General features: G+C 25.6%; 1 long non-coding RNA gene across 1 annotated transcript; it reads right to left on the bottom strand.

Moving 5' to 3' along the window:
* Positions 1 to 20,324: 20,324 nt before the first annotated feature.
* Positions 20,325 to 21,543, bottom strand: LOC145832105 (uncharacterized). Its single transcript, XR_014369724.1, has 3 exons — positions 21,414 to 21,543; positions 20,980 to 21,167; positions 20,325 to 20,463 (listed from the first exon to the last, which is right to left on the bottom strand). It is a non-coding gene; the product is annotated as an uncharacterized LOC145832105 (long non-coding RNA).
* Positions 21,544 to 23,719: the final 2,176 nt, after the last annotated feature.

The raw sequence follows: 23,719 nt of genomic DNA, 5'->3' as shown, positions 1-23,719 counted from the left end.
TGGTTTAGAAGGCGATTATAGACTGTAATTGCAGTACGCATTTGTGTGTTTTGTAATTTGTTATGCACTTTTTAATATATGTAATCAAAACTAATCGCGTTAACATTTGTCATCATGAATTCATATCACTTAAATTTTTTATGCTTGAATTTTGAATGGACATTGTTATAGTGAAATAAAGTGATAGTTTTTTTACTGTATTTTGTAGCTAAAAATAAATTACTGAAACATTTATTTATAGAACTTTAATATTGTGAAGAAAAAAACACTTGTAATTAAAACAACCTAAATTTATGTAAAATACGTTAAGTCATATTGCATTTTTAAGGGTTATAAATCGACCTATAAAACTATTTTCAGTTTAAAATTTTTAAATAGTTTTTATCCGAAAAGTTTGAAATTTGACAGTCTAAGTACTACTTAGAGCCACATTATAACCACAAAGATAAAGTCAGTGGATTTTGTCATCTATAATCTAACGTAAAATTGATTAAAAATCAATTTATTATTTTTTAACACCTAGCTTACGGTTTCAAATACTTTATTTTATTCCTTAGCCAATCTCATCGTAGTTGAAAAATGTATCACTTTTTAAATGCTTATCATTCCGGACTTCTGTTCTGCAGACTTTCGCCGATGTTTTTGTTTATCATTCAAAGTACTTTTTAAATTGATAAAAAAAAAGTCATTATATCAATAAAGATTTATTGACTTAAAATGTAAACTCACCTTTTTGGTAACCGTAGTAATAAGTGTACCTTCGAAACAAAAAGTCTACGTGGGGTGGGTCTTTCGGATTTTTCAGGGATATCTGTACCTGAAGTACAATAATATACTATGAGGTTAATACTTTAAAATACTTTTACGTAAGTTAAAATTGTGAAAAGTGATAGAGGTTATATTCTAAGAATTTGTATACTTTAGGTTAATTTAATCCAGTTCGGAAAACATTGAGTTTTGTATTGTAAAACTCGATATGTAAGGCTAACAGTATAATGAATCGGCGTCAAAACTTTACACTCTAGCTGCTCAAAAAGTTCTAAAAATCTTGAAAAAGAAAGAGAAATAATGGAAAGTGCAGAGATAATGTGCCATGCCGTATAACTAAGTAGTGAGCAATATATGCCAGTGAAGTTGGCTTATGACGGATCTACAGCTACTTATTTGTCCTTCCAGAAAACCACTGTCATCTAGTAAACAGAGCGTTTCATTCATGAGAGCGAGTTTTCGCATCAAATGGCGCGATTTCGTGTAAAGATAAAGATCTTCAGCGAAGCTATGACGTCACAGTAAGAGTTTGAAATCAGGTAACAATCTATCATGTCACAAACAAGTTGCAAAACACCGCACCATCCCCTTAAGTCACCTTATCTCAAATATAAACCGACTTTTCTGAGCAAAAAAGTAATTAGTCTTGCTTCGTGACAGCGGAGGCTTTTAATTGAAGTAATGTTTAGTTTAAACATAAACTTTAGTATGATATTATAATTAAGTTAACAAAAATAACATTCTATTTTTTTCTGATAACTTAATTTTGATTAAATACTTTTTCAAACTTTACGATTCTGAGCGTTATGACATCGGTGTTGAACTAATCATAAAATGCAAATCTAAAAAAAGTACTATATTTATTTTGTTGTAAATTTATACTTTTTGTAACTGCTTTGAAGCCTATTTTTAATAATAAAGTTTGTATTCTAGATCAATGGTAAACAACACTATCAAGAAAGTTTGCTACGAAAACAGTAAAAAATAAACTTACTAGCAAAGAAGTTAGTAACTCACATAACTCAGACCGGTAACACTTAAGTAAGTGGTAACATTTTGAAGAAAACATTTAATTCCTCTCAAATCAGCGTCGTTATTTGACGATTTATCCACAATGTATAACACGTTTAAAAAGAGGTCTATCAATTCTGTAAAAAATATTTTAGCTTTAAAAATGTAGTATAAATTTAAAATTTGTAAGCTTTTTTTCACTGTATTAATTTTTGTAACCTTTTACTTTTAAAATTATAGTTGACAAAAAGGTTAAAGTTTTTTCACTAGCTGATATAATAGTTCTGCATGTCTTTAAAAAAAACATATATATTTAAAAAAAAGTAGTACAAACATTTTCATTTGCTCTGAAAAAGATCTATAATTTACAACTTTTATAAAAAACCTCCCTGTAATACATTTAGTATTTATGTCTCTCCCACCAATTAGAGACAGTTCTAGTTGGTTTTTATATTATTGTTAGATACAAATTATCTTAGATGCTTTTCACATTTTTATCTTTAATTTAAAGTTGAAATTTGAGTTTTTTTTCATTGACATAAGTTATTTCTAGATTTCTAAAACTGATTGAAACAACCGTTTAAAGAACTAAGAAAGTTTAAGCCATATATTTCAATCCTAAAAGTAGCTGGTTGCCTTTGTAATTATACTAGAAGCTGATCAAACTATTTTGTTCGAAAATATGAAGGTCATCTTAATATGACGTATTAAAATTTGTGTGCAGATGTTAAAACAGTTTTGTGGTGATGTTAAAGCTTATGTATTTTGTTGAATACTTTTTCGGTTTGATTAATAAAGTTTCTTAAATAAACTCTAAGTTACGATTGGATTTAACTAAGTAGTTATTGATTTTTTTCCAATCAAAGTTAGACAATTGATGAATACTATAGCACGAATGTAACTAACCTTCAAAAGTTTAGTATTTTAATCCTCCTACTTACTATTTGAAATTGCCAATACCGTTTAGTTTTACTAGTATAATTCAAAAATTTAAAAAATTGTAAAATATTTTTAAAGTGTTTTCTGAACTTTAGACCTGTAATTTGATAATTTTTGAAACTTTTCTGGTTAGTTTTTACTTAAATCGGCTCTGCACACCCTAAAACCGGTAAACGTTTGTCTATCACAAAAACCCCTAGACTATGCAATAATCGTATAACTGCTCAGAAGTATTTTAACTAAATTATGACTAATAAAGAGGTATCAAAGTAAAGTAAAAACTAAACTATCTTTAAAAATTAAGATAAGGATTGTTGTTAAAACCTTTCAACGCTCAAATTAAAAAGATTTATTATCTTCGCACCTTTAAACTTTCAACAGATTGTTTTTATTAATTTACTAAGTTTATTTTTTAAAAAGCTTAATTACAAAGCAATTTGTTGTATTTAAAAAAAACTGTTTTTGGAATACTATTAGGTTAATTAAATTAAACAAACAATTTTTCAAAAGCTTGATAGTTTACTTTTAAGCAATAATTAAAATGTTTCACGTTGCAGGTAATTAACGAAAATTAATGTTTGTAAACACAATGTACGTCGGTTAGTTGAAAAGTAATTGTTGTTTATTTGGCAAGTTATATTAAATACATCAGACTGAAATATTAATTTAACCCGGTAGAAGTTTAACATTGAAGTTTATACTTTAAGTAGTTCTGTTAATTTTAAGTTAGCATTATAAATTGCATAATAAACTTATATATACATCAGTGGCGTAGCGTGGTATTTTGGTCAGGGGGTGCGCAAATTTTTTTCTCAAAAAATCCTCTAAATTAAAACTTTTCTAATTAGCTATAAAAAAACTTTTTATAAGTAATATAATTGAAGTAAATTTATTAAGTAAAATAAGTTCGTTAACTGTTTTAAAAAATATTTATATATTACAAAATTAAACAATTAAATAAAAGTATAAATTTCATTAGAATTACTTATACTTGAAAAAATATAAACTTACTAAATAAAAATTGTTTTTATTACTTATAGTAAACTTTATATCTTTAAAATATAATATATTCAATAAAACGAAAGCATCTGTTTTATTTACGAAAAAAATATTAATCTCTTTAATATACAATACAACAGTGATAACAACACCTCATTGCACATAATTTTAATAAAGTTACATAGAAGTTAAAATAGACCAACTTTATAACTGTTATTACAGTTTATTACAACTTTGTAAAATAGTTAAAAGTATACTTTTTAAATTTATTTAATTTGATTGTATTTGTTTAAAATAAAAATCACAAACAAAGTTTATTTCTCATAGGCCGACACGCTTATCTTGTATGTTTACAAAAATAAAGTTCAGAAAACTAGCAGTAGTCTTAACAATGTAGCATAAAAAAAAATTGTAAAATTGTTTAATTTTTCTTTAATCGTGACGTATATTTGTAAACTTTTTGTAGAAAAATAATTTGCCATAAGGATATACTACACTGGTGCGCTGTATTAATTGTGTACTTTTTGAGTCTAAATTCTTATGAAGTTAATGAACTTATAAAATTTTTCCTTATGGAGTTTTTCATCAACATCGGTGCGCATTTGCAATTACGCACCGAATCAGTATATTGAGTAATAACATGTACTTTCCTAACTTGTCACTAATTGGTATTCAAAATCTCGTTTAACTTTTTGAATACTAGATAAACATAGTTGAAAAGAAAGGCAAATTAAGCAGAAAAAATAAACTATAAAGGATAAAGATATTACATTCTTTTTTTACATTTTTCTTTTTTTGGGTGGCACGCATGCGCCAGTGTCCCTCCCCACGCTACGCAACTGATATACATTATACATTAATGTTACCAAAATTAAAGGTATACTTAGATAGTTTAATATATACTTTAATTACACTTAATGTCTTAAAAAGTATTTTTTAATTTTTATAGCTTCGACAACAGCAGTTGGAATAACAATTCTGATTCAATAAAGTGACGAATAATTTTAATTGTTCTTTTTTTTCAGAAATCATCCAAATACACAGAGTTGGTGCTCATAAAACACTTGTGTTTTTAATCACCTGCATTTTTTACGATTTTTTCCTACCGCTTCGGTTAAAAGACACTTCGACTTGACAGACAAATAAGAAAAGTAAAAATAAATATACAATGTTATTTCAACAGATCAGGTACAAGTTGTACAAGCCCTTTAGCAAGTCAATTGTCAAACTTTAAATAGTTCATAGGTAATACTACTTTTATTATTTACCGTAAAGTATATGTATTATACGACAGTATAGAAAAACAACCCTTAATCCATTGATCCAATTTTTATTTTTGTTTTAAGTTTTGCTAATCACTTTTGGCGTTAAGGAGTTATACTCTGGACATAACACAGTGCAACTACTAAACTTTTTAACAGTTCAAAACATTTTTTTTACATTACGGGTGGATAGCTGTTTTTAAAAAAATTTTATTTAAGATACACTAGAATTATTGTTTTCGCGATTTTCAAATTTACTACTTTTATTAAAACTCAACTAATTATTAAAATACTATTTGCCAATTAATATTGCGACTACATACTGTATTTGTGTTAGGTGTTTATCTACCATTTATTTCGATGTCTTAAGAACAATTATTATGTAGAAATTTCGAACGAGAAAATTTTGTGCTTTGTTTTTTAAATTACATTCTGACTTAAAGTCATCAACTGTTTTTTTTTGTAAAATTAAAGAGAAACGGTTTTAAAATAACTAATTTTTCAGTTTTGTTGTAATTCCTTTAATATTTTAAATGTACATTAGGAATACAAACAATAATCAAAATTACAATTTTATACTTTATTACAATTACATGCTACACTGAAAAGAACTTTGAAAAGTTTGAAAACTATATTTAAATTCAGAAGTATTTAAATACTAACCTAAGAAAAAGTTTATACAAACCTATGAATTTTAATTATTTTTTATAAGTTATAACCCTAAACTGTTGCTGTTTAGAAATATTCAAGGTTTATTAGAAATATGCTCCAATCCTCTATAATTACCAGACTTGAGTGAAATTAATATACTAAAGTGCTAGTTTTTTAGGTATTAAAACTTTTAGCATATATCCGAAAATTTTTAAAATACTCTACTATACAGTTTAGTTGCCGCTAAATACTTTCTTGAACATACGTAATATTCACTATTGTTAAGCTTTTACTTTAATCATATGCGGTTTGAATAGGATTACCGAGAATTGTAAAAGTAATCAAAACTCATGATTTGATTTCATTGAATTTCAAAAATTAAATATATTAGTACGAATAACGCAGTTATGCAAACACGTTACTATATGTTTGTTCTATAAAAGCTTAGATGTACGCTCAAGCTGTCTTGAATAAAATGGGTATTATAATGAAAAAGCATTTCGTTTTTCGATCAGATCGAAAATATGTGGCTAAAAAATTCGTAAAATTAAACGGAATTTAGAGCTTAAAAGTCCATTGAGTTTAAACTGGTTCAAACTTCTTAAATTTTTACTTCTTAATTTTTTTCATTAATTAAATTAAATAACAATGTAGCAAGATCAAAGTAAACAATTTGTAACAGATGGGAAAAATAATTCATTTTAATATAAATTTAACTGGTTAATCTTGCAAAAGTCTGACTATTGCGGCTCTTTTCATAAATAAGCAGCTTGTCTAGCGGTAAGTATTTAGTAATCACATTATTACGGGTGGATTGCACAATGAACTATTCTTTAGACTTTAATTACATATTAAAACCATAAACTATTTCCAAAAAGAAATTATTTTTATAGTTTCAATAATTTTGTCTAAAAATCAAACAGCTTTGATATCAAAGTAACCTAAAAAACTTTTTCAACATTTAGAAAATTAACCAAACGTTATCAAAGTTTTATTTATGGTATTCAAACTGACATGACCCATTAAGTGCTTTTTTGATAATCGTATGTAAAATTATTTTAAATTATTTATCCAATGTAAAATATTTGAATAATAAGATTTTTTATCAATATTTAGATTGTTTAATAAAAATGTTTCTCGAAAAAAAAATGTAATACTTGCCTTAACTAAAACTTTTACAAAAACAGTTAGAGTTTAAGTATAACATACAATATACTTGTCTGGTATAGTGATGTAAGGTAAAACATTCAAGTTTTATCTCAAAAAGTTGCTTGTTAGATTTTATAAAAACTCTCGTTCGTATGGCATGATATTTTGATTAAATTAAACATCCTATCAAAGGAAATTTATGGCACAATTTTGTAATTAAGTGACAGTTAATGAATGTCGTTTTTATTACACTCCTCAAACTTAATGAAATATATCATTAAAGCCAGTTCGATGTGTTATATGACTTAAATTGGTGGTAATAAATCAATTTTAAATATTCAGCACAACATCTAAGCTTATACAAACTTTTATAGACATCGTATAGTCTTTAGAAGACTACCTTTTAAAGGTTTAATTTTACTAAGAAAGTTTTACTCTTTTTTTCTAAAAGCAAATAAAAACTTTAAAGTAGTCATTATAAAGATTTATAATTGTTCATGTAGGCGTCTTAAATATTTTCAGACAGATCAAAATAAAACTTAATAAACCTTGAAATATATTTTTTTTTAATATTAATCATCTGTTTCAAAGCTTTATTATGTTTTAAATGTTTAAGCAAGCATAATCCTATAAAAATATCATTATGGTTGAAAAGCTTTATTTTTGCATGATGTGAGTTATTTTTTAGATGCTTTCCATTTTATTTTAAGTCATTAGTTCTGATTAGAGTATTATATGTAATTTACTCGAAAAACTCTAAAATGAAGTCACGTGTGTAATGCAAAAAAACTTAGTACAACGCTAATGAAACTCTATAGTTTATGAAATATTACAGAATTCGATAAAACGTTACCAAAATGTAATTAAATACCTATGTGAGTAACAACTACGATATTTAAAAACGAAATGTACTCGAAACTTTATTTAACTTTATAGTTACACATAAAGGGATGAATAATCTTAATTTTTTTATTTTAATTTACCAAAAAAAGAACTATAAAGTTTAAATGTTGATTGATTGTAAGCATTTATATGTTTAAGTCTTTGTTATAAGATTAATGAAAACCGCGCTTCTAACTACTACGAGAATTATTAGTTTAATTATTAACTAACTTGTATGATAACTTTATTACATTTTATATTTAGCAAATTTTTGATAAACTAAATTTTTACTATGGACCACAAACATGCAAACTAAATGATGACGTAACAATAAGAAGCTTTGGTTGAATGAAAGTCCGTCTAGAGTGGTTTAAGTAATATAATTACAAGCTATAAAGGATTTTAAAGTTTGTAAAGTTGTTTTAGATACTAATACCTTAAACCAGCAGCATATCGAAACAAAGTATACTTTTAATGTCTTTAATAACGAAACAAACACGTTCTAACTGTCAATTTAAACACAAATTGTATTTGCAAAAATTAAATGTATTCATATTAAAATAATTTAAATATTTACGATGTGTGCTGATCCATATATCTTTGACATTTAATATTCGTTCATTGAAACGGGAATTAATCGACAATGGTAATTCTTGGTGTTTAATTTACACACGTAATTATAACATTGCAAATATTAAGAAGTCTAAATAATTCAGAACTGTTCGAAGTTTTTAAAATTTTTATATGTTTATACTCTTTGAAACTAACTGTTTTACATTGTTAAAGTAAGAATGTATGTTAAGTTTGGCTACAAAAAAGCTAAAGCTTATGAAAACAAAGTACTTTTGTTTGACAATATTAAATTTAAACTTTATGTTTGTTATTTTCTTTTATCTTTAAATATTTGACTAGAACCTTAGTAAAAAGTTTAATATGAAACTTAAAATGTTTTCGTAAAATGTCACAATAGATTACATATTACTTTTTTAAATTAAAGCGATCTACTACTTTTTCCAAACATAAAGAATAAATTATCGAATTTTGTAGTATGAATTAACTAGCTAGTCCTTATGTTCATATATATCGTGAGATATTATTAGATATATTTTTTCAATGATTAGTAACCAGTAAATGTTTAGAATTAGTATTCCTTCATTTTCTTGTAAGTAGTTTATATTATGATTTGTTATTTTATTTTGTACTTTTACTTTAATCTATTTAATTTACACTTTATAATTACAAATATTATATGTTTATATAACAGTCGGATTTAACATTAATTATTTTTCTATTATTAAGTATCAAGCTTTAAAAATATACAGAAATTATTTCTATTTTTGATGGACACATGTATATACCTACTTCAGCTTCTATTCTTTCCTTACTATACTTTTTTTTTACAGAGATGCGTTGAAGTGTATTAATCCTTTAACACACAGAAACATGCGTTAGTGTAATGTAGAAAGGATACTGTACATTTTCTTATTTTTATTACATTTTCCATTGAACTTGTTTCGCTAGGATCTTTTGTTGAAAAAGGTTAAATTTATATTTTGATCAGTTATCAAAAACTTAGTTTTTTCTAACTTTCAAGTAGTTTACCTAGAATAAAATTCTTAATTTTTTTGGGTTCATTTTCACAGTTTATCAAATTTAAAAGCTATATATAGATTAATCGATTTATAATAAGCAAAGTTTTATCAACGATTAAAAGAATAGACCATTTTTAAAACCCACTATCACAAACTGACAAGCATAAAACAAATAAAAATTTTATTATCACGTGAATGTAAATTTTTTAGTACAATAACGACTTAAAAAAATATCGTCCTTGAATAGTGAGGCCAGAACCAAATTGACCACTTAGTTACATCTGTTCACACGCCATAGTTGTACTCATTGAATAAAAACCTTTCCCGGGCAAAGTTTATGGTTTTTCCTAATGCTAATTGTCACTCTGGTTAGTTTTGCATATGCTTAAAAGCTGTAAATGTAAATAGAATGTTAGGGTTATTAGTATTATTTTTTGTTCGGACACAAAACCTTGTCGCTGAAAGTTTGAAACTTAAATTTGTGTTTAGTTAAAGGCAAGTCATATGTAATTTAAAAAAAAGTTTTGTTAAATTTATGATTTAACGTATAAAAAAAAATCCAGCGTACATTAATTTTATAGAAACAACCGTTTAATTTATCAAAAGAATATCAGCAATTCTCAGAAACAAAGACAGACGGTAGTAGGGAGGGGTTTAATTCTTAACGAACTAGCATAAACGATCTTGTTAATGATAGACAAATTAATGAAATCGCGCTGTGAGCACAATGCAATCTAGAATACACGTTGATCATACTTTCAGTTAGCGGTAACAGTGTATAATAGCTTTTAAATTTTAATGAACAGTTTGAAACAACTTCGAAAAATAAAGAAGTTGCTTGCAGTCTTCTATTGGTACGCACGCTGTGTGGTTTCAAATTGAAGGTAATCATGACTATAACACTGTCGTAATTACATAACGTGCTGGCTCGTTATGTTTGAAAATAGCCTGAGCTTTTTTGATAGCGACCGTGGAAAAGATTCCATCAAGTCAATCAGTGCAAATCTGTAGATAGTTAGTCGCCAGACGCGACTTGAAAAAAAAGGTTCGAAATCACCGCGGTCTAAAAGGGTGATTATAAATTGTATCACACAAAACACATATATTTTTATTGTCATTTTATTCTGCTTACTTTATTATATTTTTTGAAAAATCGCATTAACATTTTGCGTCATGAATTCGCTACACTTTAAATTTTCATGCTTGAACTTTGAATGGACAATGTTGTATAAAAAGACAATGACAGTTTTCTTACTATATTTTGTAGCTTTAAATGAATGACTAACGCATTTATCTTTAAAACTCCATCATTGTGAAAAATAAAATATTTGTAGTAGGTGCAAGCTATGTTTCTTTAATTTAAAAACAATTAAAATCAAACTAGTTTTTAAACAGTATAAACATAAAGCTTCAGAATTGGTTTTTAGCTAAAATTGATATTAAAATTTATCAGCCAAAATTGAAAATTAACAGTCAAGTACTACTTAAACCAAATTATAACCTCATAGATAAAATCAGCGGTACTTGACATCTATAATCTAACGGAAAATTGATTAAAAGTTAATTTGTAACTCATTAACAACTAGCTTTCTACTTGAAATACTTTAGTTCGCTCCTTAGCCAAGGTCATAGAAGTTAAAATATGTTTTATTATATATTCGTTTGTGGAACTAAGTACAATTGTTACTACTTTGAACTTTTTATATGAATATATATTCTTCAAGTTTAAATGTAAACTGACCTCTTTAGTAACCATAGTAATCAGTGTACCTCCCAAACAAAGAGTCTACGTGAGGTTGGTAAAAAATACTATGAAAGTAGTACTTAAAAATATGTTTAACTAAGTAAAAGCTGTGGAAATATTTTATTTTGGAAATTTTGTACACTTAGGCTTATTTTAAGCCAGTTCGGAAAGCATTAAGTTTTATATTGCAAAATTCAATACGTAAAGCTTACAGTATAATTGGTTGGCATCCAAGCTTTACACTCGTGCGTCTAGAAAAGGCCTAAAAATCTTGGAAAAGACAGAGAGATGTTGGAAATTGCAGAGATAAACTGCCATGTCGTCTAAGCAGTGAGCAATCTATGCCAATTAAGTCGGCTTATGACGGATCAACAACTAATTATTTGTCCTGTCAGCAAACCACTGTCATCTAGTAAACAGTGCGTTTCATTCATGAGAGCAAGTTTTCGCATCGAGTGGCGCGAATTCGTGTGAAGATAAAGATTTTTGGAAAAATTATGACGTCGCATTGAGAGATGGCAACGTGATAGTTGCGTAACAATCGATCGTGTCACAAACAAGTCGCAAAACACTGCACCGTCCTCTTAAGTCAACTTATCTCCAATACAAATCGGCTGTTGTTGAGCAAAAAAACAATTAGTCTTGCTTTATGACAGCGAAGGCTTTCATAGAGGTTACAATTCATATAAGCATCAATTTTAGCAAAATATTTTCACGTAAGTTAAGAAAAAATAAACAGATTATAAGTATTGTAACCCTACCCTTTTCCATAAATTTTGAATTGTGAACGATGCTACATTGATATTTGCTAGTTTTTGAAAGTAAATCTACAAAAGTTCAACAACTTAAAAAGATTATAAAAATACTAACTTTCCTATCAAGGTTTTGCTTTTAAACATATGTTTTAATTGAAGTTTGTATTCTAAATCTATATGGTATTTAAAACTACCAAAAAAGTTTGCTAGTAATAAAGTTAGTAACTCACATTTTTTCCACCGTTTACATTAAAGTAAGAAGTAATATATCGAAGGAAACATTTAATTTAATTTGACGATTTATCCGCAACACAATGTGTAACACGTCTAAAGAGAGGTCTACCAGCTCTATATAAAAATTTTAATTTTAATTTCTTAGTTCTCCTATGGTTTTAAAATTTAACAGTTTTAGCAATTATAATGTATAACATTTTGAAGTATTAAATGAAAAAAACATTTTAATCTTTTTACTTTTACTTTTGAAACAGTTGTTTACCTAACTTTCGTATTTTAGACTTTTTATTCTAAAATATAGTTTTAGAAAAGCTAGTGTTTTGTAAACTTATTTATTTATTTTTCTTTTATATGTTTTTGTATACAGTGTACATTAATCATAAACTAATATATATTTTTGCTTAACTCAGTAAATTGTAAATTGATTTTTAAATGTTTTATAAAATTCTTTTTTCCAAGACCACCTCATTTTCTTTTAAAATTAAGTTACTTAAGGTGACTGCACCTGCTAACAAAGTAGACAAGCGTTTTAGTTTTTCATTTAAAGCTAATCCTAAATACAATATTAATTCAACAGATTACCGGATAAAACTTTATACTGATTGATGTTTAAATATTGCTTTAGACTTAAATAATTGTACAATCCTAGCATATCTTTGACAAAAGTATGTATTTATAATGAACTCATCACTCTATAACTGCTGCATACATTGTTTACAATTTAAATAACTATTTTAAGTAGTTTAATCTCATCAAAGACTTTTCAAGTGTAAACAAAAGTACTTTGATTAAAAACTTACTTGAATTAAGTACCAACAGTTTAATCGAATTTAAAAACTTAGTTCAAAAGCCAAACAAATATATTCGAATTATCTAGTTAATTATTTTTTTGTATATTTTTTTCTGTTTTTACATCATTTCAAATACAATTAAGCTAATTAATTGTATATTAAAAGTAAACTATAAGATTAGCATGATTATATCAAGTGTTTATGTCTCTTCCTCAAAGTAAAGAAAAAACTGTTAATATTTTTAAAAGTTACACAATGTAAGTTATCTTAAATTTTCTTCATACTTTTACCTTTAACTTTGAGTTAGAAGTTGAGTTTTTCAATGACTTAACTTATCAAGAGATTTTAGAAACTGTTTCATACAACCTTTTAAGAGCGCTAAATGAATGAAAGTCAGATTATTCGATCCTATAAGTAGGTGATTGCGGTTGTAATTATACTAGAAGCTGATCAAATTATTTTTCTTGGATAATATGAAGGCCATCTTAATATGACGTATTAAAACTTGTGTGCAGATGTTAAAACAGTTTTGTGGTAAAATAAAATGTAATGATTTTTGTTGAATAGATTTTTCGGTATTTAAATAAGCTTTTTGAATAAGTTTGTTGTTACGACTCTATTATATCCTAGTTATTGTTTTTCTCTGATATAATTCAGAAAGTTTATCTAAACTACATCAACGTAGTAAACCCGATAAACATTTAGTAAATTCATCTAATTTCTTGCTATTTAAAAGCGGCAAATAACGTTTCGTTTTAGAAGTACGCTTCGAAATTTAACATTTTGCAACATATTTTAAAAATATTTTTTGAACTTTAATACTTGTAATGTGATCTTTCGAAAGTTTTCGAATAATTTTTTACTTAAATGGGTTTTGCACACCCTAAAACTCGTAATCGCTTGTCCATCATAAAAACCCCCTAGACTATGCAATAATCGTAGAACTTCTCATAAACATTTTAGTTAAATTATGTCCAATAACTAAGTATTCAAGTATAGTAGAAGCTAAATTAGATTTTAAAAATCAAATAAAAATGTTTGTAGGAACTTTCAACGCTTAAATTATAAACAGTAGTTAGCTTCGCATTTAAAATTTTTTAAAGTTTCTGTTTAAATTTTAAATTAGTTTAACATTTGATATACTTAAATACGCTTTGTTTGAAAAAAATCCTTTGAAATGAGCTTAGTTAACTTAAGTTGAACATTCAACATTTCAAAAGGTAGATAGTTTACTTTTAAACAATAAAAAACTATTTAAAGTTGCAAGTAATTAACGAAAATTATTGTTTGTAAACATAGTAGACTTCGGTTAGTTGAAAAGTAAATGTTGTTTTTTGGCAAGTTATTTAAATACTAAATTAACCTGGTGAAAGTTTGAAACTTTAATTTAAAGTTTAAGAAGCCTTCTACATTTTAAATATGCAGTAAAAGTTGCCTATTAAATTTAAATGTACTTTAATCTTACCAAAAATAAAGGTTTAAGTAATGTTTTATGTTAGTGGTTTAAATTAAAACGTATTTACACTTAATGTTTTAAAAGTTATTTTGGAACTTTCTTTAAAACATCAACTGGAAACACCAATAAAACTTAATAAAATGACGAACATTTTAAGAACAAAATTTTATTTAGTTTTTAAAACCACCCGAATACATAAGGCATAAACAATTGCGTATTTCAATCAGCTAGAATTTTTACGATTATTTTATACCGCTTCGTTTTGATTAACTCTGCTACTTCATAGAGTAAAAATAAAAGTGAAGAACTTAATTTATTTTTAATATAACAGATCTGCCACAAGTTTTGCTTATCTTCTAACGACTCACGGTTAAATAAAAAACAGTTAATAGACAGCAATGTCTTTAGTATTTGCCGTGCAGTATATGCATCATACAACAGTATATAGAGACAACCTTTAACTCGTCGGTTTAATGTTTTATGTAAATTTTCTCATCACTTCTGGCGCTCAGGAGGTACGCATTCCGTAAAGTAAAGTGTAACTACTAAAATTATAACTATTGTATGAATCAGTTACTTTTGTTGTTTTTATTTAAAGACTTAACTAACTGTTAGATACAGTGTTAACAACTTTTTTCCTTGATATGACATTAAACTGTTTTGGTGTACGACTCGATAACCGAAAAGTTTTTCTGTGCACCTTTCTGTCCTTGGTCCAAACTTTTGAGCACTTTTTTTGTGACTACCATGTTTTTGTTAGGTGTTTACTTACGGTATTTTTTAATCGTTTTGTGAATAAATATAATATTGAAATATCGACTAAGAAGGTTTCTTGCTTTGATTTTATAATATTCTAATTTAAAAGTCACCAAAGATTTCGTATTTTAAATAAAAAAATAAAAACTATCTCAGTAATATATATAAGCTTTATTATTTTATATTTAAATGTTTAATGTAAACAAACAATAATAAATAAATAAATATTATGTAATTTAAAACAGATAAAAGTTATATTGGAATAAAGAAAAAGTTTAACTATATGCATACAATTTAAAGATATTTAAAAATTGTATTCGGCAAAAGTTTCTACAAAACTATGAATTTTGATCATTTTATACGTTAATCCTAATGTACTGCTATTATGAAATTTGAAGCAAACAAAAAAAATAATTTTTGGACACCGCCTAAAAGTATGTTATCTATAGTTACCAGACTTAAATTAAAGTATACTAAAGCGTTAATTTTGTAGACACTAAATAACACATTAAGCATAAACATGAAACTTAAAAACTACTATGCTTTATTTTAGTCTAATAGTCGTTAAATACTTTCTTGAGTTGGTGAAGTTCGTTGTTTAAACTTTCACTGTTGTTAAACTTTTGATTTAAAATATAAGCAGTTTGAATATCATTGCCAAGAATTAAACTGAGCAATCCAAACTAATGGTTTAAATGCACCAAAGCTCCATAAAGTAATTATATTCGTACTAATAACGCAGTCATGCAAACACGTTATTATTAAGTTTTATTAAAAGTTTAGTTCAAAAAGCTTAGGTGTACGCTCAAAATATTTTGAATAAAATTTATAATGAAACAGCGTTTCGTTATACGATCAGAATAAAATATGCAGCTTAAAGTTGTATAAATTAAAACGGAGTTTAATGCTTAAAAGTCCGCAGAGTTTAAACTGGTTCAAACTTCTTAATTTTTAATATTTTCAAGACAATAATGTAGCGCGATCAAAGTAAAAAGTTTGTAACAGATGGGAAAAATAAGCGATTTCAATAGAAATTTAACTGGTTAATCCCGCAAAAGTGTGACTATTGCGGCTCTTTTCATAAATAAGCAGCTTGTCTAGTGGTAAGTATTTAGTAATCAGATTATTACGGGTGGATTGCACACTAAATTATTCTGCAAACTTCAATAATATATGATAACCACAAACTGCTTCCAAAATATGTTTTTGATAGCTTCATTTTTTCATACCATAAAAAAAACTTTTATGTCAAAACAATCCTTTTTAGAACTTTTCAACATATATAATACTAACTAAAATGCTGTCAAGTTTTATTTATGGTATTGAAACTTGCGTGACCAATTAATTGCTTTTTTGATCTATTTTTTGTTAAAAAGCTTTAAATTTCTAATCAGTTTTATACTATTCCAAAAAATAAGTTTTTGAATAAAATTCAAAACCAGTTAATAACATAGTCTTCTATGTTATTAAACATACAACTTGTTTTAAATATAATTTTTATTAAAATTCCTCGAGTTTAAGTATAGGAAATAATGTATTTAGTCTAGAATGACGTTGTAAACTAAAAACTTAGTAACTTATTGAGTTTGCAAAAAATATTGTTCAGTATAGGAATCCTTGAGTTGATTCCTTTTTTAAATGTGTTTAACCATATATTTAAATTTAAAACTGCCATGATTTACTTAAAAAAAAAATGCGTGTTGAATTTAATAAAAACTCTCATTTAAATGGCAAATAAAACTGTTTTAATTAAATTAAACCAAAGGGTCAATTATATTAAAAGAAAATTATGGCAAAAATTTTTAATAAGTAGACAGTTAATGTATATATTTTTCAGCACATTAATATCACTTAATGAAAATTAATATCAAACCCCGATGTTTTATAAGTTTTTAATTAAAGATCATAGCTAAACTTTTATTACTGAGCCGGAAATCTAAGTCTATACAAACTTTTAAACAAGCATATATCTTTAGAAAACCACTTTTTAAAGTTTTAATTATACTAAAAAACTACAATGTAATATCAAACTACAATGTAATAAAAAAAATAAAGTAATCATTAAAAACTATAGTTGCTTATGTAGTCTTGTTGATTAGTTTTAGCTAGATTGAACTAAAAATAAATTTATCTGAAAATATTTTTTTAAGCTAAAGAACTAAAAATAAAGTTTTAAGTACTGTAAAAATCATTATAGTTGTTAAAAGTTTTAATTTTATATTCTGTGAATTATTTTTCAGGTGCTTAACTTTGTAGTTGAAAACTGTGAAATCAAGTCCAATGTGTATTGCAAAACAGTTATTAAAAAGTATCGAAATGTAATAGTTTGATAAAGATAAGGAAATATGAGAAAACCTTACCATAATGTTTTTAAATACTGCTAAAATTAAAAACTACGATTTTTAAAATACACGATACTTAAAACTTATTATAATTTAATATTTTTACATAAAAGGATAAATAACTTTAATACTTTGCATTTTTATTGTACAAAAAAAAACGAACCATGAAATTTAAATGGTTGATTAATTGTAAAAAATGATATGCTTAATACTTTTTAACAAAATAAATAAAAAATGCGCTACTTTTAATTAACTACAACGAAAATTACTAAATTTGTAGTTTTCAACTATCTTTATTGATAATTTAAATACATTTTGTATGTGGAAATTTTACAGAATTTTAATTAAAGTTATAAACCATAAGCAGACCAAAATATGAATTAACAATAAGTAGCTTTCTTTGGATAGATTTCCGTTTAGAATGACTTAAGCGAAATTTTTATTTATTACTAGTAATTCCACAGGAGCTAATCAACTGTTTTGATATGTGTTATACACGCAAACTACTTTTAAAATGGGCTTGACTTGACACTATACAATAAATCATTTTGGAAACAGTCTTCAAACAATTTTGAAATAATTTGATACATTGTAGTTGTTTGAACTTTGAAGGCTAGTAAACTTAAAGGCTAGTCTGACTTGCATATTTGCTTAGTCAGCTAAAAATAGCTTGTTTTTAGGCTGCTTTTAATTTTAAATATTAAAACTCTATTTTAAACTAACTCTTAATATGTTTTGGTAACGTGGATTAGCGATAAGCGTATAAATAAAATTAGAATAAGCAAAAGCTTTAAAAATAATTGCTAACTTAGCAAATATGCAAATCAGACTGATCATTGAGTATACTTACCAGCTTTGAGCTATTTTAAAACTAGTTTTTAACAATTGTCTGATTTAGTTTTTGTTTTAAACAAAATAAGGAAATACATGTTTATTTTTCTTAAGCTTTTTAAGTTAAAGTACATTTTTTTAAACTTAACCTAATATAAATTTACTTATAATTAGATAAAAAATGCTTTCTAGAGTTGAATGCCTATACCTAAAATTATCTGCTTAATAAATATAAAGTCTATTTCAAAAAGTGCAAATTACAACAATTTTTCTGTTTTCAGCATCTTAAAAAAAATAATTTTATGCAGTTAAGTTAAATTTCTTAAACCAAATAACTTAATATAAGAAGCTTTAATATATTTTAGCTCCTTATAACGTTTAATTAAAATTTTTAAAAGCATTTTGACTTGAATTTTAATTATTGCTTTTAAGCTTATGTTTAAATTACACAAGACGAAAAAATAATTTTTCCGGTATTACATGCCTGTCATTTCCGATTAAACAAAAATCAGCTAAATATCAATCATAGAGATCAATAACTTGTTCTACGGTAATTTTAGTTTCATCGTAGTTATTAAGAATCGCTGGTTTAAATGTTTAATAACCATAGTTTTTTTTATAGCGAACTATAGTTTCTGAGTAAAAACTAATAATATATTAGTACATACTCACAAATGGTTTCGTAAGTACAAACCAGCACGGTCATAATAAAATAAAATATAAAAAATATTTACAATAAACAAAAAAAAAAACCAAATAGCGCAGTTCTTTAAGTTTTGTTTTTCTAAAGGAACCAATTGAATAAATCTATAAGAAAAAGTATTAGACATAAAAATACGAGAAAGTACTAAAAATGGTAAGTATAGGCAAGTAAATATATTAATGAGACAATTTCAATTTAGATTTCTTTATTTAACATTGTGATTTATGCGTTGTGAAATGATCAAAAATTAAAAAAAACCTCTATAAAGCAATACTGACAAGGCTATATATACTATTATTAAGTTTTACTAATGGGACTAAATAGATATTAATTATAACTGATTAATTTAAATAAGTCTGTGAAATTAATGAAATTACAAAATAATTAATTAAACATTTTAGAATTTTAGAGAACTACTATTTAAGTTATTGTAAGAGTTAGATAATTTTTTTTAAATACTTATTAGATATAGTATACAATAAAAACACAAGTACGATAAAAATACAAACACAACAAACTTATATATAGTTAAAAATTGCAAATACGGACATTACAATGTTATAATTTTAAAGAAAATTTAGCAAAGTGTCTTCATTTACCAACCAACTAAGCTCTGTAGTTGAGAGATGTTTTTGGCAGCTAATGCTATTTCTAACCTTTCTACATTTCACAGAGTGCATGTTTTACCTGCTTTACGTTGATTAGTTTTATGTATTATCGTTACAGTTACTATCAAGTAAATGTATACAAATCCTAGTATATTAATATAAAAAAAGACTTTATAAAAAAACACAAACATTAAAGTGCCAACAAAAAGAAAGAGTTTTTAGAAACAAAATTATTGTAAGAAAAACTATTTATAAATTTAAAATGTTTTTGCTAAGTATTTAAAACATTAATAATATTCTTTAAAATGAAATTCACAATTTTTTTGATAATTGAATTTAAAAAAAAAAAAATTGTAATTATGCGTATACATATTTTTGTATAGTTAGCTTTTCACAACAATTTTAATCTAACAAAATACTTTATGATTTTTTTGTCGCTAAACAAGTTTAACATAAAAAGTTAGCTTTACTGTTTTTCTAAAGTAAATAAAGTAAAATGTTGGAAAAAGAAAAAAACAATTAAAAATAGCTTTTTTTTGTAAAAATTTAAATTTTATTTTGAAACTTTTAACTATAAAAATATTTTTTTACTTATTTAAATAATTGTTTTAAATGCTATTAAAGATAAAATAAAGCTTATAAAGTTAGTTTCTTTTTCCTAAGTTCAGCACTATACTTTTTTCTGGCAAGTTTTTTTTTAAAGTTTGTACTTTTAGTATTTCGTATATAACTTATAACGAAGTTTAAAATTTTAAATGATATATTTATTAGTTTTTAATGGAAGAAAGGATTAAATAATAATTATTAAGCATATCACTCAATCGTTGTTATTTTGTCATTTGTCTCATAGCACCTTTGCATATAACTTCTTGCAATGATTTTACAAATTTTGAACTGTCCGTTTGATCATCGCTGTTCAAATTGTACTTACTTCTGGGTTTGGACGCTAGTACTTCCAATATTTTATTATTTCCGATATCTACCGTACTTCTAAAAAATTACAATGTTATTAATGTAACTTTTACTATAGTAATTTATTTATGATGAAGTTTAAACAATCTTCGTTTTGTTGTTTAATTATTTTAGATCTTTCAACTGTTTGTCGGTCACGATTCTCTCCTGCTAGTATTATAAATATATCTCTAATTGCTTTTGTGTATTTAGACATCGAATTTTCTTGCAATAACCTTAAAGCTTAATTTTCGTTTACTTTTCCATCTTGAAATTACAAACAAAAACAATGCACAATATCTTTTTTGTTGAGATAATCTTTAACAAACATAACTTTAAATTAAAAATAGAACTACTAAAAGTTTTTAGTTTTTCAGCATATTTCTTTTCAAGACGCTTAGTATCAATAGTATATTTGTGTTTTTTAACTTAGAAAGAACCATATAAACCTAAAACTTAAGACAGCCTTAGTATACTTTATTAGCTAATCTATATATAAAAAACTTCAAGTAAACGGAAATATTAAAGTTTTAATCATTTTAAATACAAGCTTACTTATTTGTTGTATGTCTTCAGTAGTTCTAGATAGCTGTTTGTTAGTTGTCTTGGTAACCAGGGGTAAATGGGTGACGCTTGTATGGGCAAACTAAACTGTTGACAATTCAATTTTATGCGTCATAACTTCGGATATTTTGTGAAAATTCCTCTTCTTTTCGAATTGACACTTTTTAGACTATGCTAGCCTGTTTTTTAATTATACATTGTTAATTCAAATTTGGACATAAATTCTATTTAATCTATAAAAAATAAAAAATAAACCGTTAGAAAAAAACAAAAATTGGTTCCAAATTGACAAAATATTGTTTTACTTAACATAAAGTGCCAATTTTTAGCTCTACAATTGTAAAACAGATTAGAATAGAAATGTATATTTATAGAATATAATAGCCACTGAGAAAGAGTTTTACACTTATGATTAAAATACTAACACGGGTAGTTTTAGGCATGATATTTTCACCATAATAAGCTGTTAGATACATAAAACTAAGCTCGACTTAGGAAATAAGTAGTTGATAATCTAATAATAGAATTCAATACAGAACTTTACACACAAATTGCTACTATAAAAAGATTTGTGCGGCTTAAAACTCCCTTTGTCAATCTATAACTTTCACTTTAATTTACAGGTAGTAAAAAAAAAACCTGTTATTTATATAAGACTACAGAATTACATCATAGCTTAAAGGAAAAATTTTAGAATATTTTATACGGTCTTCTTCAAATATACAGCTAAAAACAAATTAAACTTTAATTACGGTTTTAGCATGCTAGTACAGTGGTTATTCACTTATTCGGACACGTTGGGCAAGACTTTTTTTCAAACATACCCGGATAACCAAAATTCCGGATAAATACATAAAACCAATTTTTTCATATAACAATATAACTGCTGCATAAAATGCAATGCATAATAAAAGTGCTATGGTAAAAACAAATACATAAATAATATGATAAATAACCATGTATAAATTATAAGTTATAAATAATAAAAGCTAAATTCAATGTTGATTAATTTACTTTTTCTAAAATTGAAAAACATCAGATTTACTAGCCCTCTGCAACTATATACGTTTTTTGAGAGTCAAGCAAGTAAAACTATAAATGCAATTCAACCTGCTCTAACTACTAATTTTAAAAGATTGATAAATTTTTGTTTTAGAAAAATATAAATTAAATTTATCCTTAAAAACAAAAATAATGTAACCTATCTCTGTACTATAAGAAAAAAAAAACTTTTTAAACAAAAAAAAAAAACAGACACAAAGATAAACGAAAAACTTTGTCTAAGTTTAAAGTCAATTTAACGGAAGCACATCATTCCTAACAAACTAGTTTTTAATAGAAGTTTTACTAAAACAAGAAAGAATAGACGTTTGTTTTATAGTTTTTTCACGTTTTTCAGCAGAAAACTAACGGAATTTAATAAGTTGTGAAACTTTTTGAATAAATTTTTGTGTTTACTATAGGAAAATTTTTGAACTTCCTTATGACCGAAACTTTGCGGATAAGTGAGCGTCCGGATAAGTAAAGTCCGGATAAGTGTATAAGCACTGTATAATAAAACTGTGTGAAATCTTTTTTCAAATAAACTAGGATGTACTTATTTATAAAACATTTCAAAACTTACTACTATTTTTTTATCGGTAATTTTTATTAAAGTTATACAATTATAATAAATCTAAATCTAAACAAATTCAAAACACATATTCCATCTGGTTATAAGCTGATAAATACTTCAGCGCCTTATCAAAACTACAAAGCGTTACGGCGCGTGAACTTGACAATGAAATTGAATTATCTAACTGTCAGACAAAAGAAAGGCGTTAGTGTTTTCCGAGTAGCAACTTTAGAGTTGTCTCTCTCATCAAGTTGAATTAAACAACTAGCCGCGAAATTAGTGGAGAATAAATAAGGCCGGTAGACAATTTCAATAAAAAAGACTAAAATATATTTAGATTTCTGTATGCTGATAATATCTCTTTTATCTATGTACCTTGTTCAGTGAAGTATCTGTAATGATTTATTTATTGCACATTACAAATACTTATCAATAAGTCATTAAGTGATAAAACTGCACAACATGTTTTGTAAATTCTATCAAAAACAGATCATTAACATCAGTTGGACTGTTCAATAGTATTTTAATCAGGGGTAATTTCGAAATATGCAAATAAAATAGTCTTGTGTTTTGTACCTACACCCTTAAATATTATGATAACTATCAAAAAAGTAAATATTTTTTATCAAAATGTTGAAATTATATTGTAAACATTTAACAGGATTAAACTTAGTAAGGTTTATAAAGACCTTTTTGTTCAGTTCGAATGTTTGTAGCTTATATTCAAGTTTAAAAAACTAAATTATTGTTTCGTTTACTGATAAAAATAAATTACAAAGTATAACTTGAAAGCTACTATTTCTAACATTTTTATCGTAAATACTTTCGTGAAACATCACTATTTGCAGTAGCCAACAAAAATCACAATATTTTTTTTAACGCCTAAGCTTGTTTTCTAAAAACAAAGTAAAAAGATATCTAAAAAAATTAAGTTTACAAATGTTATAAAAAAGGTTTGTATACGACAAATTCAATTTAAGTAATAAAAAACATTTAATTTTCATTTTTGCTTAGTTTGATATGCCATAGTTAAAACAAAAGAGTTTAAGCATTTAATGTTGAAGAAATAGTCTAGCAATAAAAATCAAACTAACCGCCTGATCTTTGTAAAACAGC

This window comes from Thalia democratica, chromosome 1, assembly GCF_965202585.1.
Source record: "Thalia democratica chromosome 1, ktThaDemo2.hap1.1, whole genome shotgun sequence".
In the NCBI taxonomy this organism is placed as follows: Eukaryota; Metazoa; Chordata; class Thaliacea; order Salpida; family Salpidae; genus Thalia; species Thalia democratica.
The sequence above is the reverse complement of the archived record's forward strand: the minus strand, read 5'-3'. Positions and strand labels throughout refer to the sequence as shown.